This window comes from Alligator sinensis, unplaced genomic scaffold (genome assembly GCF_000455745.1).
Source record: "Alligator sinensis unplaced genomic scaffold, ASM45574v1 scaffold1727_1, whole genome shotgun sequence".
Classification (NCBI taxonomy): Eukaryota; Metazoa; Chordata; order Crocodylia; family Alligatoridae; genus Alligator; species Alligator sinensis.
Window position 1 is genome coordinate 41,036 of NW_005843427.1, and position 16,276 is coordinate 57,311.

A 16,276-nucleotide genomic window follows, 5' to 3' on the forward strand; every position below is an offset into this window, starting at 1 on the left:
CTATAATACTATAAGCCTGGAAGCAGACAGACGTGTCTGGATGCAAACAGAAGAAGAGCCGCGCTGTCTGCAAAAGAGCGGCCAAGTTAAACGCTCGTGGCCTTTCCAGAGCAGGTACAGGCTTGAAAAGCGATCGCTCTCTCCGCTTGCACCGGACGAATGAATCGGTGCGCGTGGACGCCCGTCGCATGAAGTGTGCTCACACACTCAGCTGTGTGGGACCCGCCCCCAAAATAAGGCGCTTGCTCCTCTTCCTCCTTCCACCCGCTCCTTAGGTAGAAGATATATAAGCAGCGCGAGCGGGGAGGCAGCCGAGGCACCCTTCGGAGACGAAAGAAACTTTTAGGCGGCTTTAACGGTCCACTTTGCTTCGCCAGCACCCAGCTCGATAGGCGCCAACCCGGGACCGAGGAAGGCCTGGCAGCGCTGCCGCTTCACCCACAAGGGCCCCGACGCCCGACTTGGTCGCCCCTCAGCGCCCCTGTACTCGGGGCTGCCTGCCTCGCTCGGCATGCCCAGGCCTGGCGCGTTTCACCGCTGTATTTCGTAGCGTATGAAACACATGCACTTCGCCGGTGCAATATCTTCAGGCGACATAAGACGAGACCATGCTGCTCCCCCCGGGGGTGCGCCCCGCGGCTGTCCTCCCACGCGCGGCAACCCCCCGGCCCGGCACCGCCGCTCACCTGCGCACGCCCGCCCCGCCCCGCCCCCGCTCAGCCCGGAAGTCGGACTGATGGCGTAAACGCCCCCGCACGCCTTTATATACCCGACGTCCAGTCTGCGTCATGACGCACACACCGGAGCGTGTGTAGGGAGGGCCTTAAAGGGCCCGCGCCCCGTACGAATCCTCCCCGCGCAGCTGCGGTCGGGTGGTTTTGGCAGGATCCTTTCCACCCTGGGAGATGTCTGACAGCTCAGCCTGAAAGTGCCCCACATAGTCGGCAGACAAGGTTCTTTGGGTAAATGTGATTTTTTTTTTTTTTCAAAATGCTAGCATCCTTTTTGGCAGCCAGGTTGTAGCCATATGGGTCACGCGGAAGGAAAAGGCAACCAGGACTTGCAAAAATCTGGTAAAAGACAGCATCTCTACGACGAGTCCTGATTGCATGCTCTTCGGGGCGGTGGATGGACACGGCATGTGCAGAGCTGGGACTCGGAGCCGCCGGGGTTGTTGGCGGAGAAAGAAAGGCTTCCTCGCCGGCTGGTTTTAGACTAGAAAGTAATAGGAAGAATAGGAATAGGCGAACAATAGAAAGTTATAGGAAGAATAGGAATAGGCGAACAATAGAAAGTTATAGGAAGAATAGGAATAGGCGAACAATAGAGAGGAATAGGTGAGCAATACAAAGTAAATAGGAAGAAGAATAGGAATAGGTGAGCAATAGAGAGGAATAGGAATAGGCGAGCAATAGAGAGGAATAGGCGAGCAATAGGAAGTAAATAGGAAGAAGAATAGGAATAGGCGAGCAATAGAGAGGAATAGGCGAGCAATAGGAAGTAAATAGGAGGAAGACTTATTTGCATGTTTTTTTTTTTTTTCTTTCTTTTTTCAGCATACAATCGTTTTTCAGAAAATATGATCATTTGAGCTTCCAACACGATAATGCTGTGTTTCAGACCTGCCTTGGAGTCTCGGGCCAGCAGAGACTCTTTATGTCTGACAAAGGGGGATTGTGCCCGAAAGCTTGCCAAGAACTTTTTTCCAGCCACTCGGCTGATCTAATAAAAGAGATCACATCTACCCAAAGAGCTGTAACTGCCTATATTTAAGACCTGGCAAAGCTGATCCCACACAACCACCATCTAAGCTACGTGACAGGAGACAACAGACCTAACATGGGAGCCAGGGCAGCCCACGTCCTCATGAACGCTGCATGCCCCCCGGAGGCTGGGGTGGGGCACGGCGACCACCCACAGGCGGTGGCAGCGGTGGTGGCAGCAGCGGCCTGGCGGCGGCGAGCTCCCACAGGCAGCCACGGTGGTGTCGGCAGGGTAGGGGGGTGACAAGTTGGTGACTGCCTGCAGACAGCACTGGTAGTGGCGGCGGCAAGGGAGGGGTGGCGAGTGGTGACCGCTTGCAGGTGCTGCTGGCACTTTTTGCAGGGGGTGCACTGCCAAGCTCAGGGGGTGCATGTGCACCCACGTGCACCCCTTATGCATCACCAATGCATCCTGCTTCTCTCAAATGCTGTCCATATATGCTTGGGAGGTCCCATAAACCCTTATCGTGTCCCCACTCAAGCATCTCTTTTCTCAGCTGAATCAGCCTGGCCTTTTTAGCTTCTCCTCTTACGGAGGCCCCTCCATACCACTCAGCATCCTTGTTGCCCTTCTCTGGACCTTCTCTACTTCTTCTATACGTAGGTGCTGACTTGTATTTTTGCCGGGGTGGGGGCTGAGATGATGGAAACATGGAAAGTTTTTTTGCATTTCTGGTGACAGCCCTCTTCCTGAGGGTGGCTCGGGCCCCCATGTACTTGGCATCTCTGCTTCTATATCCTTTCTGAGGTGTGGAGACCCAAACTAGACGCTGCATTCAAGGTGTCTTGAAGCTTTTCAGCCTGAAGCATGTGCAAGACATTTCTGCCTCCCAGCCCGAGTACAGCTTCACCACATAGAAGTACTTAAATCCCCCCAAAACCCTGCATTTGGCCAAATTTCCATACCTGGTGTCACCGGGGGGGGGCGGTCAGTGAAGAATGGGCTGGTATTGAGTGATCTTGTTTACATGTAAAGCAAGTCATGCATCCTGATTAGAAAAGGAGAGGAAGAGTTGATGAAGAGTGATGATCAGATATCTTTTCACATGAAAAATCAGACTGTACCTATGCTAATATAGTGCTTTCCATTTTGCCACAAGGCTTGAAAGGGCCTAGGTCAGACCTGATAGATATTCCAGTAGCCTAGGAGGTAGATGTGCACACACGCACATGCAATTATGTCTGAGAAAGCATAGTGTGAATGTGAGAGCTGCCCACCCTAGGAGAGGGGAGTTTAATCTAATGCAAATACACCAAAATGGGAGGGAGGGTTAGAGCCATCAACCATGCCAGGGATGGGGAACATGAGGAGAGAGGATGCCAGATCTTCCCAGGTGGCACAGACCACGGAGAACGCGCTCTGTCCAGGGCCCTGGTCTGATCGTGCTGAAAGTAACACGAAATGAGGTGAAGGTGGTGAGGAGTCGTCACTGATTCCCTCTTCCCAGGAGACACCAGGGGAGGGGAGTGGAAACTCAGCCAGGTGCAGAAGATTCAGGGCTTTTTTAGGAACAAAGTCCTACAGTGAAGCCACACTGGGGCTGGGAGAAAGAAATGTCTTGCATGTGCTTCAGGCTGAAGAACTTCAAGATTCTTGGTATGATGGAAATTAAAGGCCGTCATCTTTTTCTAATCTGATCTACTTTGAAAGTTCCCCCATTTTTAAGGCTTCATTGTAAGGCACTCTAGCTTCAGTTATTGCTATTAGATATTCCATGACTGTTCAGTAGATTTTTAAGTCACTATGCATTAATTTACAATCTGCTACCTACAATCTGTATGATGTGACTGACACATTATCTACTAATTGCGATGTTCATTGCTGTGATTCATCTAACCACCCAATTAATTCAATTTAGAAGACAATAATTCTATCAACAACAATAAGCATTGACTCTCGGGGGGGGGTCTAACCCAGTAATTCTGGCGTTAAGCAGCTGCTGATTGATTTTTGATATACAGTAGTTCAAGCAAATTTGCCTGCATGCCCATCCCCAACCTGCCTTAAGAAGTTAATTACAGAGAGGTTGAAACAATGGAAACAAACCAAAGTGCACATTCATGGCACTCCATCTCCTGAACCTCATTTCGTATACAGCGTGAGGTGACTTCTTCTGAATCTATTCCAGTGAAAATAAGCGATCTGTAAGGTTGCTTCATGTCTGAAAAAATGAAAGACAGTTTCATAAGGGCTGTGTAGCCAGGACGTTGGATAAAGCCTAGAGCTGTTATCACATATTCAGAAGTTAGAGATGGGGCGGGGGGAATAGGTCCCATCCAGTCCAGCTCCAGCCCAGTTCAGTGTTATTCCCTACAGTATATTTTTAGTGGTCTGTTCACTTGGGCTGTGAGTGATACAGTCAACAGACCTTTTGTTACTTCTTTGGGGAAACTGTTCCCTGTTGTAAGAGATTTTTATCAGTTTGAAGACTGCAGTGGGATTGCAGGATTTTCTTGATGAATGGGTTGTTACCGAATGGCCTTGTTTACATATAAAGTGAGTCATGTATCCTGATTAGGAAAGGAGAGGAAGAGTTGATGAAGAGTGATTATCAGATATCTTTTCACATGACAAATCAGACTATAACTATGCTAATATAGGGCTTTCCATTTTGTCACCAGACTTGAAGAGGCCTGAGTAAGTCAGACCTGACAGACTTTCCAGTAGCACCTGGGTGAGGCGCTCTCATGGCACAAATGGGAAATTACCAGCCCATTTGAGCAAGATGTGTCTACAGTCACTGCTTACACTAGCTGTTCTACATTGGTAAAACGTTGCTAAGTTAACCATGAACATCGTGTGTCTGTCTGTCTGTCCCTAACGCTTTTGGGCAGCTGTGCATGCACGGTTTTAAACTTGGCACGTTTGTCTCCCCAGCAGGGAGACAAAAACGGTGCCAAGTTAAAAAACATGGCTTTTGCAGTTGCTTCTCTGCAGCCAGGAGGGGCCCCTCCCGCAATGGGGCTGGGGGGGCAGGTTGGGGCTGGGCCAGCCAGGAGTGCAGTGCAGCGCCACGCCAGGGCGGGGGAGGGCAGGGAGGCAGGAGCTGCGCTATGCTGTGCAGCAAGGCAGGTAGCGGCCCCCAACATTCACCTTAGCCTCCGGAGCTGCCCCTCCCAGAATGGCCACCCACACAAGAGGGGGTGCGGGGCTCCTGGCCTGAGCCAGCCTGGCCCGTGCATGTGTGCGGCTGCAGGGACACAGCCGGCAGCAGCTTCCTCCTGGGTGGTGCAACAGGGGCTGCAGGCAGCTGCGGGAGAGGGAGGGGAAGGGATGTGGCTGGGTGTTGAGTGTGCATCTGTCTGTGCGTGCACATGTCTGCATCTGCGTACGAGTGCTTGTGTGTGCATCTCTGTATGAATGCTCATCTGTGTACATGTGTGTGTCTGTATGCATGCATCTGTGCATCTGTGTGTGCATCTGCATCTGTTTGTCTGTGTGTGTACGTCAGGGCATCAGCGTGGCACTCCCTGACTGCACAAGACCAGGGTGATGTCACACGGAGGATATAAAGTGAGCCAGGCTGGTATGGGGAGAGAGAAGCTGCCAGGGGCTGCTGAAGAATGAAGTCTCGTTCAAGGGAGAAGGAGTTTGCAGATAGTAAAAGGGGAAACTCAGGTAGAGGAGAGAGAGATGGAGATTTGTCCTAGTGCTGAGAACTCCTCTTTCCTCCTTTTCTTTCCCCTTTTCTCAGGTTTTAAGGGAGTAATACCAGGGAGGAGGGTACTGATTCCTTGGGTTGGCTGGCTAGGAATTAGGCCTGGTAGTTTTAAACAGGGTTGAAACCTGGGAGTTGCTAATCCTGCCAGCTTTGGGCCAGGGTTGAGGTTTGCAACTTTCTGCTCCCAGTGGAGCTGTGTGACCCAAACTACTTGCAAAACCCATTTGGCAGGTAATATGGGTCACTACCCCTAGAGGGTAGGCCTGGCTTTTCCCCTTTGTTTCTTGTGATAATCCTTTGCTCCAGTCAAGCTGTGTGGTTGGGCCAGCTGTAGCCAGTAATCAACCTGGATCCCTTTTGAGTTTGTCCTGCAGCTTTCGTTTTAGTAGGCCATATAATCCAGCCCAGAAGTTTTGGGGTGCATGCATGCTGGCTAGAGCCATAGTCACCCTTCCTACACACAGCTTCTCCATGGGAGAACTTATATTTTAAAAAGGCCTTTGACACAGTGTCACACCCAATTCTTATAAATAAACTAAACAGTTGCAGTGTAGGTTATTACAATCCTGTGAGTGGAAAATTGGCTTATGGGATGCACCCAGAGAGTGGTGGTGGATGGGTCAGTTTCTACCTGGAGAAACGTGGGCAGTGGAGTCCCCCAAAGCTCTGTCCTGGGACTGGTACTGTTCGATATCTGCATTAGTGACTTGGACGAGGGAGTAGAAAGCACCCTGTCCAAGTTTGCTGATGACACCAAACTATGGGGGAGGAACACAAACTAGACGGCAGGGAACGAATCCAGGCTGATTTGGACAGGCTGGGGAAATGGGCTGAACAGAATAGGATGCAGTTTACCAAAGATAAGTGCCATGTGTTGCATCTGGAGAGGAAGAATCATCAACACTCCTACAGCCTGGGAGGGACCGTTCTAAGTAGCACAACTGTGGAAAGGGATCTCGGAGTAGCAGTTGACTCCAAAATTAACGTGAGTCACCAATGTGATGAAGTAATAAGTAAGGCTAACCGCACCCTTTCTTGCATAAGTAGGTGCATCACAAACAGGTCTAGGGAGGTGATACTTCCCCTCTATGGAGCATTGGTCAGGCCATGGCTGGAGTACTGCGTTCAGTTTTGGGCACCGCACTTCGGGAGGGATGTGGATGGCCTGGAGAGGGCTCTCAGAGGAGGGCCACGTGTCTGGTTAAAGGCCTACAGAAAAAACCCTATGTGGACCGATTGGGAGACCTGAATCTCTTCAGCCTCTGCAAGAGGAGGCTGAGGGGTGATGTTGTGGCTGCCTACAAACTCATCGGGGGGGCCAGCAAGAAATAGGGGATACAATGTTTACCAGAGCACCTGTTGGGGTAACTAGAAATAATGGCCATAAACTGGAAGAAAACAAATTCAGATTTCATAGATTTCATAGATTATAGAGTCAGAAGGGACCCAATGGATCATCGTGTCCAACCCCCTGCCCCGGCACGAAAGAGGACTGAGGTCAGACGACCCCAGCCAAGTGATTGTCAAGCTTCCTCTTGAAGACCTCCAAGTTAGGTGATAGCACCACCTCTCTTGGAAGCCCATTCCAGACTCCAGCCACCCCTATTGTAAAAAATTTCTTGGACATCAGGAAAAAATTATTTACAGTGAGGGTTGCCAAAATATGAAATAAGCTTCCAAGGGAGGTGGTGCTGTCCCCTTCCTTGGCGGTATTTAAAAGGAGATTGGACAGACACCTGGCTGGGGTCATCTGACCCCAGCACTCATTCCTGCCCAGGGCAGGGGGTGGACTCGATGATCTAATAGGTCCCTTCCAACCCTAACATCTATGAAACTACGGCCACAGCTGGTCTCTTTGTTAGTAGTTTCAGCAGAGAAATGGACTAAAGAAACCAAGGATATTTTCGGGCCTAGTGAGTGAGTCTGACTGTCTTAATTTTTGAATGCCAAATCTGAAATATTTTAAAGGATCCCTATTTTTGGAAAGTGCTGAGCACCCCAGTAGTGAAGGTCATTCCCTTTTGAAGGATTTCAGTTTGGACAACCAAATATACTTATAATATGTCATTTTTGAAACTGTTGGTTTATCTTTAGTTCTTTGAGGCTGCTCTCTCTGGGCCAGAGTTGAGATATATTGTCTGAGCCACAGAGGTAAGTTTGCACTGCTGCTATCTATATTGGTTTTTGGAAAAACTGAGGACATCATTAAAGAGGTCCCTATTCAGCATCTTTTTCAAGTGCTGGATTGACATGCACACACTTATTGCAGTAATTCCATTCATAGACACATTTAGAGCTTGTTTTATATACAGCATCTGTTGAAGTGAACTTTGGTTCACAGAAGCTTGTTCGTTCTTTCTTTCTTTCTTTCTTTCTTTCTATCTATCTATCTATCTATCTCTACCCTGCCTTCTTCATATTCAAAACCAATGACATCTTGTTTTGCATAATCTGATCTCTCCTTTCCTCTCCTCACCATTTTATTCTCAATAAAATAACTGCCCTAGATTTCCATATGGAATGCATCTCCAATAGTGTAGAATTCATCTAAATTAGTTTAATCTTTCAAGCTTTCCCTCCTTGTTTTTATACATCTTTTTCTAATTTGATTGAAGACATCTTAACAGATGCTTCTTATAAGATTATTGCTGCAGGATTAACATTAGGTTTTCTATCCATACACAGTATTTCAAATTGAGCAGCAAGCAGAATACTTAATATCTAAAAAGGCACCAATTTCATATCTGTGCATAATGTTTAAAGAAATCCCTGCAAGGAGCCATATGGCTTTGCAAAGCTTCAGTCAATGAATAAATGTTCAATTGAGTAACTCATTCATAGTAGTCCCTTGGGCAAATCCCAGCTACAGCAGAACCATTTTTAAAAAGTCACCTACGTAAAATCCTACTTGTCTCAGTAAGAAAAGTGTAAAAAAAAAGGATGCGAAGTGTCTATCAGTCAAACAGGTTCATACTTTCTTGATCTGTGCAGACCAGATACGACTGAAAAAGCAAGCAAGAGCCCTAAATAGTTTTCTTTGCTGCAGAGGTCCCAGCCACAAATATTTATAGCATTTTCCACTGCTATCTCCAGTTAAATATTCTGGGTATTTTAACATTACTTGGTCATGAACACTATAAGATTGGCATGGCAAGGCAAGGAGTAACACTTACAAAAACCTACCAAGTCTCAGTTTCATTGTGTAACAACTGATGCTACCTGCAGTTTCATAGAGGTTGTATTCTTCACATCGCATAGAGGATGGCCGTGAGCTGAGTTAATGAGCTGCATTTGTGAGATCAGCAGCCAGATTGCCTGTGTCCAAAAAAACCAGGAAGTAGAGCATAGTAGTATTCTGCAATTTGGCCACTGAAGTAAACCTGTTTTGGGATGTTGACAATGAGACACCACGCAGTATCACAGGGAATCCATGAGTATGCTTTCATAGAAGTATAGCAAATTAGGGTTGGAAGGGACTTCAGGAAGTCATCTAGTCTAGTGGTTCTTACTTTCTTTTGTATCAGGACCCATTTGCAAACATCAGTGGCCGGTCCCGACCCAGTGCCCCTCACTCCTGACCCACAGCCCTCTGCCCCCAGTGTGTGGGGCAGGGGTGGACGTGTGGGGCAGGAGGGGGCCCAAGCATCTGCAGGTTGGACGTCTGCCGGTTGGACGTGTGGGGCAGGTTGGACGTCTGCCAAAAAGAAGAATCCATTTTTTCGTGACCCTTTCATATATTCTTGCAACACACTTTTGGGTCACGACCCAGGGGTTGAGAAATGCTGATTAAGTCCAACCCCCTGCTTAAAGCAGGACCATCCCCAACTAGATCATCCCAGCCAAGGCTTTGTCCACCCAGGTCTTAAAAATCTCCAAGGATGGAGATTCCCCCACCTCTCTGGGTAACTTGTTCCAATGCTTTACTACCCTCCTAGTGAGAAAGGTCTAACCTAAATTTCCCTTGCTGCAACTTAAGACCATTGCTCCTTGTTCTGTGTCTCTCCACCACTGAGAAGAATCTAGCTCCATCCTATTTGTAGCCACCCTTCAGGTAGCTTGTTAAAGGCTGCTATCAAGCCCCCTCTCTGTCTTTTCTTCTCCAGACTAAATAAGCCCAGTTCCATCAGCCTCTTCTTGTAAGTCATGTGCACCAGCCCCCTCACCATTTTCAGTCCTATCAGGTAACTTCATAAGACGATCTCCATCATCACTATGGGAAAAGGAGTGTCTGTGTAGCCTGTTGTGGGCGCATGTCGATGCTGTAAAGTATAGTGAAGCTTATTGGGTTGTGGGGGGGTTGAGACAAGGTGCAGGGGGTTTTGTTTGGGGAGTGACAGAGTGAGTATGGAGCAAAAAGAACGGAAAAGATGGCCTGGGGAAGGTGAAAGTGAAGATAAGAAACACAATACAGAAGAGAGCATGAAGCCTTCAGAGGGAGCAATTTTTTCACTTCTTTTTCTTCTATACTCAGATAAATAAGAGAGTGTTATTGGGTAACAGCTCATCAGATTTTAGAGCTTTCATATAGGACAATTCTGCCACAGTTCTCCATTTGACATAGGCAGAAAAGCCTGAGGCCCCGCCGCAAGACAGCTTTGCCACTGACTTCAGGTACTGAACCCACGGCAATAACATTGAAAGCAAAACTTTGTTTAAAGGAATCAAATATTAAACCACCATGTCAAGTGACTTAACTCCTCCCACTCATACAGATTGGTTTGGTGGGATATTGTCTTATTTTTAGCAATGGAGCCAAACCCTTAGCATGTCACTTCTAGTAAGATGGTTTACTCTTCCCCATTTAGGTTCCATATGAACCTTCACAACACTAAGGAAAGGTCTGACAAAGAATAAAAGTCTTTCCTGAAATGGTGTATGTTCCATTAGCTGTCTTGATATAGAGGGAAAATTAATAACAACTCTAAAGCTTTACTGTGGATTTGGAGACTGCAAAGACTCCCACTATCTCTTGTGCCTGCTTTTAGTTGATCACATGCACTCAAAATGGTTAAGAACATTTGAGGAGTCATTGGATATAGAGGGGTTGTTTTTTTTTTTACATTTCAATAAATCATCTATTTTTATTGCAGAGGTTTAATAAGCAGGAAAACAAAGATGTAGAGATTGATTTAGATAGAAAAATGTTATTTGTGTTTTCTGTCAGTACAACAGCAGAGGTATAAATCATCTGCCAAAGGTCAGAATATTAATGGCTTAAAAATTAACAACAGTAACAAACTCTCTTTTGGAAATTGTGTGGTTATTGAATGCTAGAAAAAAAATTCATATGCTATGGAAATGGTAAAATAAAGGACTACAGTCACTTCCTTGGACACAGAACAAAGGGCAATATAATAAAGGAAATTATATTACCTGTAAACAGCTGCGTCTCTGCTTCACAGACAAGCTCATGCCTGGTTCAGACTCTGATGCACGGTTGTCTAGTACAATTGCAATGGAACACCCATACTGCTTCCATTATTTAGTTTATTAAAGACTAATAAAATATGTACCTGTATCAGCTGGAAAGGCTTGTCCTGTTGCACAATGGTCTTTGAATGAGGAAGCTGCATTTCAGGGCTAAGAATTTCAGGAAGCTGCACTTTGAAAGGATAATTCAAATTTTTATGTGGAATTAAAATTCATCAGAAGGTCAATTGCAAGAGAAAAATCTGAGTAGGAGACTGTTCTTCTATTTGATTAGATGACTCATTGTCTAAGATCTTCTCCCAGCTTAAAAAAAAACATTTTATAATATGCTAAGCAGAAGTAAATCCTGTTGAACTTTTTAAAGTCTCTTTATCCAACTTAATGATATGAAATTAAAAAGGAGGGCTTTCTTTCCTGCCAAAATGCAACCAGTGCAAAGCACACAAAAAACTTCCCTGCAGATGATCTGAAGTTAAAATAACTTGGTTTCAGCGGCTGAAGATGCAAGTTGGACCTATTCAAAAACATGATAAATACTAGCATTAAGTTGTCACTGAGTTTGTGCCAGTTGGGTTGCAAAGAAAATACTGACCTTCTGTATGGGATGAATAGATACTTAAACATAGGTTTGATTCTAGTGAAAGAATGATGGTTATTTGAAAGCTCAAAACTGCACCATAAGGAACAAGTGCTATATTTAAACAGATGTTCTCAAATTGCAAAGTAGCTTGTTTATTAACCCATCAATAATCTAAAGCCCAAGATATTTGGCAACCCTTTCTAATTTATACAAAGTACATGGGCTATGAGACTACTTCATCCTATCACGATCTTTTATAATGTTGCCATATGTGGAGACAGAGGAATCTGGCTCTGCATAATCTAGATTAATTCTTAAATATCTGTTTGTAAACTGCCTGGAATAGAAATTACTTGTAACATCACCACGGCAAGACAATAGAGATCTGCCAGCACTAGGTATATAAATACGGTCAGAATGGTTTTGAACCCAATTAAAGAGTATGTTCTCAAACCATCAGGCCAGTACGCTGCCACCAATGCACTTAAATTAGGTGGACAAGAATAAGTGACCACTTTCTTCACTCTAGGCCAGCAGTCAGCAACGTTTTAAAGTGGCAGGCTGAAACAACTGAGTTCAGGTGGGCCAAGGTTCTGCCACAGCTACTTCTCCCTGCTGCTTGACCATGGCATGGATGAAACCCCTTTGGTGCCAAAATGCTGCCAAAGCTCTGTGGGCCAGATCTAATGGCCCTGCCAGGCAGAGCCATAGGTTGCCAACCCCTGCTCTAGCCTAGATACAAACCATAAAAGCAACCAATAAGCCAAACAATGGCTACAATTATTCTGATAATCCATGCGCATGACTTAACTGGGAAGGGGGAGTTGTGTTTGTGCATGTGTGTGTGTGTGTGAATGCGACAAAAGAAAATTAATTTTAAAAGTGATCTCAGGGTATAATTTTTTTTCTTGAGTGATTTGGAAAATGGTTCAAAACATCCTCAAATTCTAATAGAGAAATTCAGAGTGGAAAGGGAGAGGGGATACAGAAGATCCAGTCCAAACTGGAATTTGAGCCCTCTGCTGAAGGAGTAGAAATACCATTGTCACTTGTATTTAGACTGTCTGGCTGCCTATACATGTGCTCTAAGGTTCGGGGGAGAGGGTGTGGGGGAAGTGGGACTTAGAGTGGTTCTCAGGCAGCCACTCTAATTAAAATGCCTCACCAGCATATGTATTAAGCCCCTGTGAGTTTAAAAATAGCCGTGGGATGTTTTATCTAAACCTCATTTGATGAAGTTTAGCTAAAACACCCAGCAGCCATTTAAAAATGCATGGGGGGTTAATACACATGATGCTGCCAACAGGTGCACCCTGCACCTGTGTATCTGACTTGTGTGCAGGTCCATGACCCATGGGGCTCTTCACAGATCTGTGGGAAGTCCCATGGGCCAGATGACACAGTGCTGGGGGCTGAACCTGGCCTGCAGGCTGGGGATTGAGCACCCCTGCATTATAGCTACTTTTACAAATATATTAATACAAAGTGCTGGAGTGTCAGGCTAAATCATCCTCATTAACACTGCACTTTCCCTTAAATCCCTTAAATATCTCATAGCCTAGCCATCTGATTCCAGGAATGCAAACCGTAACTATTTAATGAGATTATGAGTGTTCTTGCTGTTACCAGTTACCCAGACATTATTCTGCAGATCATGTTAGGTATAGCAGTGGATAGCTAAAAGGGAATCCTTTTGTTCTTTTCTTAAGAACATGAAAAAGAGATGACCGTATCAGGCAGGTCAGCAAAGTTACTAATTGTTCTTCTGTTGCTGGTACAAGTAATCGGATGTATAAATAAAAGTAATCCTTCAAAGTCTGGCATGTTAAAAACTGAAGGAAAGGCCCTAGGTTACAAAGTAACTGAGACAGGAATAGATCCCAAGGGAGAGGGGTGAAAAATAAGACAGAGTAACTAAATGAAAAGGAAAATGATCCTGAGGGGAGTTAGGTGGTAAACTTTTTGAGCCCCCTGGAGCCAATAATTGCTTTTTTTTTTTTTTTTTTAGAAACAGACATCAGTTAGTAACAGAATGAGGGGCAATGTTGTTTGAGGTTTCAACATGGCTTGATCCCTTCCACAGTAGACTATATTGAAAACAGTTTGTTTTGAGGAGAAAAAGGAGAGATTATGCAAAAAGAGGCACAAAGGACAGAGAGAACAACTGAAGGGTAAGTGGACTAGATCATCTGTAAATTTTTATCTTTTGAGCTTTTATAGTAATACATTTTAATTTATGCAGAAAGATATAATCTTGGCTTAAAAATAAGTGAATTAAAACTTTTTCCCCCCTGAAACTGTTGACAGTTCTTAAAAGTTCAATAACGGTTTTAGTTAGAACTGGTAGAATTTCCTCCAACCAACCAATACAAAATGATGTTATTTTTGTCCCTTCCTGCCATAGGTGGAAGACCTCATCTTTTACTTTCCTAAAGGAACATACAGCATGGTAGCAGACACTTAACTGATCCCAAAGTCATCACTCCCTGAAATAATTCTGAATGTGAATTCTTAAAGAAATACTGGTAATCAGAAAGATAGCATTAGCAGGAATTGTTTATGTTAAATTACTTCCAAGACATGTTACAGGATGTCATATGAGGGCACCATGTAGTGTGAAAGGACACAATGAATTTACCATTATGTTCCTATTGACTATTTAATATGCTGCTATTCATTTCTCTCACATACTTTCAGAGATCTCAGAGTACTTTACAAACATTTCAGTTAATCAAGCCTCCACACTCTTATGGATTAGGTATTCTACCCATATTAGAAATAGGTATACTTAGGCACAGAGCAAATTTAAGTCATATATAGAAAATCACACAAAGCATAAGTGGCAGAGCTGGGAACCGGATTTAAGAGTTCAAATTCTTCGGCCCTTGCTATGATGCTTCCATTTATCCTACCAGTTGAGATCAGCAATGCTACTTCTCCCACCCGCATATTTTTCATGTAAACTCATTTTTGTATAGAAAAATCTCTTTCCTCTTATGAGGTATAGATCAGCTTAATGGAGTGTATGGAGGGCTTCCAGCGTCACACCATTCTGGAGCTCTTGAGCACTGAGATCTAGACTACCTAAGCTAAGGGAACACAAGGTTTTACAACTGTGTGTTACAAGAGCACAACAGATCAACTTTTCTGGGGGAGAGAATGCATAAAGGCATCAAAAACAATGTCATACTTTTTGTTCTACTGAATCATTTTCATCAATGCAAAATATAGATTACCCATACACTTGCAAAACAAGTATCTCGGATGAGACAGATTTCTAGCAGGATATCCTAAATTGTGATAGTAGTGTTCAGGGGACATGCACAAATCTGCTTGGGAAATGACTGCACAGTCACATCTGACAAAGAGCTCAGTCTTACAAAATGCTGAGCATTCAGGTCTCTTGGTGATGTAGTTGAATACTTGGGAACAGTGTCCTAGGCTAAACGAGGAAATGTCATTCATTGGCTTAGTAGAAAACAAGATGCAGGACACTAATCCAAATAATGACAAAACCCTTTTCAAACCTTGGAGAAGATTTATTCTCCTCTGTGTTGCTAGTTTTTTATACGGCCTTGGCTAAGTGACTGTTTCACTGTGAGCCATGATTACCAAAAGGAGTATAATTAATAGTTACCTACCTTACAAGAGCTTGGGGAAAATAAAGTACTTTGGGATACTCAGATAAGAATAAAAGTATGCTCCATAAGACTTCCCTCTTTTAGGAAATACAGTTTTAGGCACAAAATCTATGTCTCTCCTCTCCAGGAGACAATCACACTGTATTTATACTAATCACTTCTCGCAATACCTACTTTCTAGAAGACCGTGCTTTTAGTATTCATTGCCATAGAAAGACCTAGAGCATGCCAGCAATCTTCACTGTGCAGCTGTGTGCAAGACATCCTCATAGCTATTCCTTACTGTATAATGTTTCGAACTGGAATACTTGAGTCATGTTTTACCGTATCAGCCAGCAGATGGCACTGTAGGAAAAGCTGTAGTACGCCTAGCGAGTAAATCTTGTTCAGTTCAGTTGCTGGTTTGTGTGGTTTCATTAATTGTAACACATTCTAAATATAAGTAACTGGCCATCATCGCAACTTTAAAGGGAAGCATTAGAGGTTTTTCGATTCAAGGTCTGAACTACGTTAAGGCCGGTGGATTGATTACACTGGCAATAGTTTCTTTAGGCTGAATAATGTTGCCCCAGCAGTGTCTCAGTTCCCTTAGGGGTCGCCTCTCTCCTACCAGGCAAGAAGATAAAGTCTCTATTACCATTTACGTGAAACAGCGAACCAAAGGTGCTGATTATAGTGATGGATATTTGGTGTACATTGTGGTGTGTACAATGGTCATTATCAGCGATATTACCAATCATCTGGATTTTTTTTTTCTTTTTCTGTTTTTTTTCATAGCATTTCCTGGTGATCCTATGGATTTAATAAAATCTTAATTATGTCCAGTTTTGGCTACTTTTCCCAATTTTGTTTAATTTTTCATGAACTTCTGTAGTGATGGTCTCATACAAACTGTAATGACTGTTACTAGTGCGCTTGGCTCATTTTTCTCTTGAAGAAAGCAAAGCTAAGGGGAAGGAAGTAGCATTCCTGACTGTTGTTATGGATGTATCCAGCCACAAGTATATCGAGATTTCATAGACATTAGGACTGGAAGGGACCTCAGAAGATCATCAAGTCCAGCCCATCGAGATGGCTCCACTTCTTGTGTGATACTCCACTTTTTCAGTCCTTTCAGTGCCATTCAAAGTTAATGGAGTTCACTAATCAAAGGAAATACCAGAAATACTTTTGGGTTTCCTCATTACAGCACTGAAGAAG

At 44.5% G+C, this 16,276-nt stretch overlaps 1 protein-coding gene across 1 annotated transcript in view; it reads right to left on the reverse strand.

Moving 5' to 3' along the window:
* The window catches only part of LOC102381533 (UV-stimulated scaffold protein A), a gene marked incomplete at its 3' end in the record, with an annotated part of 41,056 nt that extends 40,322 nt beyond the window's left edge, over positions 1-734 (reverse strand). Inside the window, exon 1 of the mRNA XM_006038668.3 lies at positions 687-734. The remainder of the gene's footprint in view (positions 1-686) is intronic.
* Between the last annotated feature and the right edge of the window lie 15,542 nt (positions 735-16,276).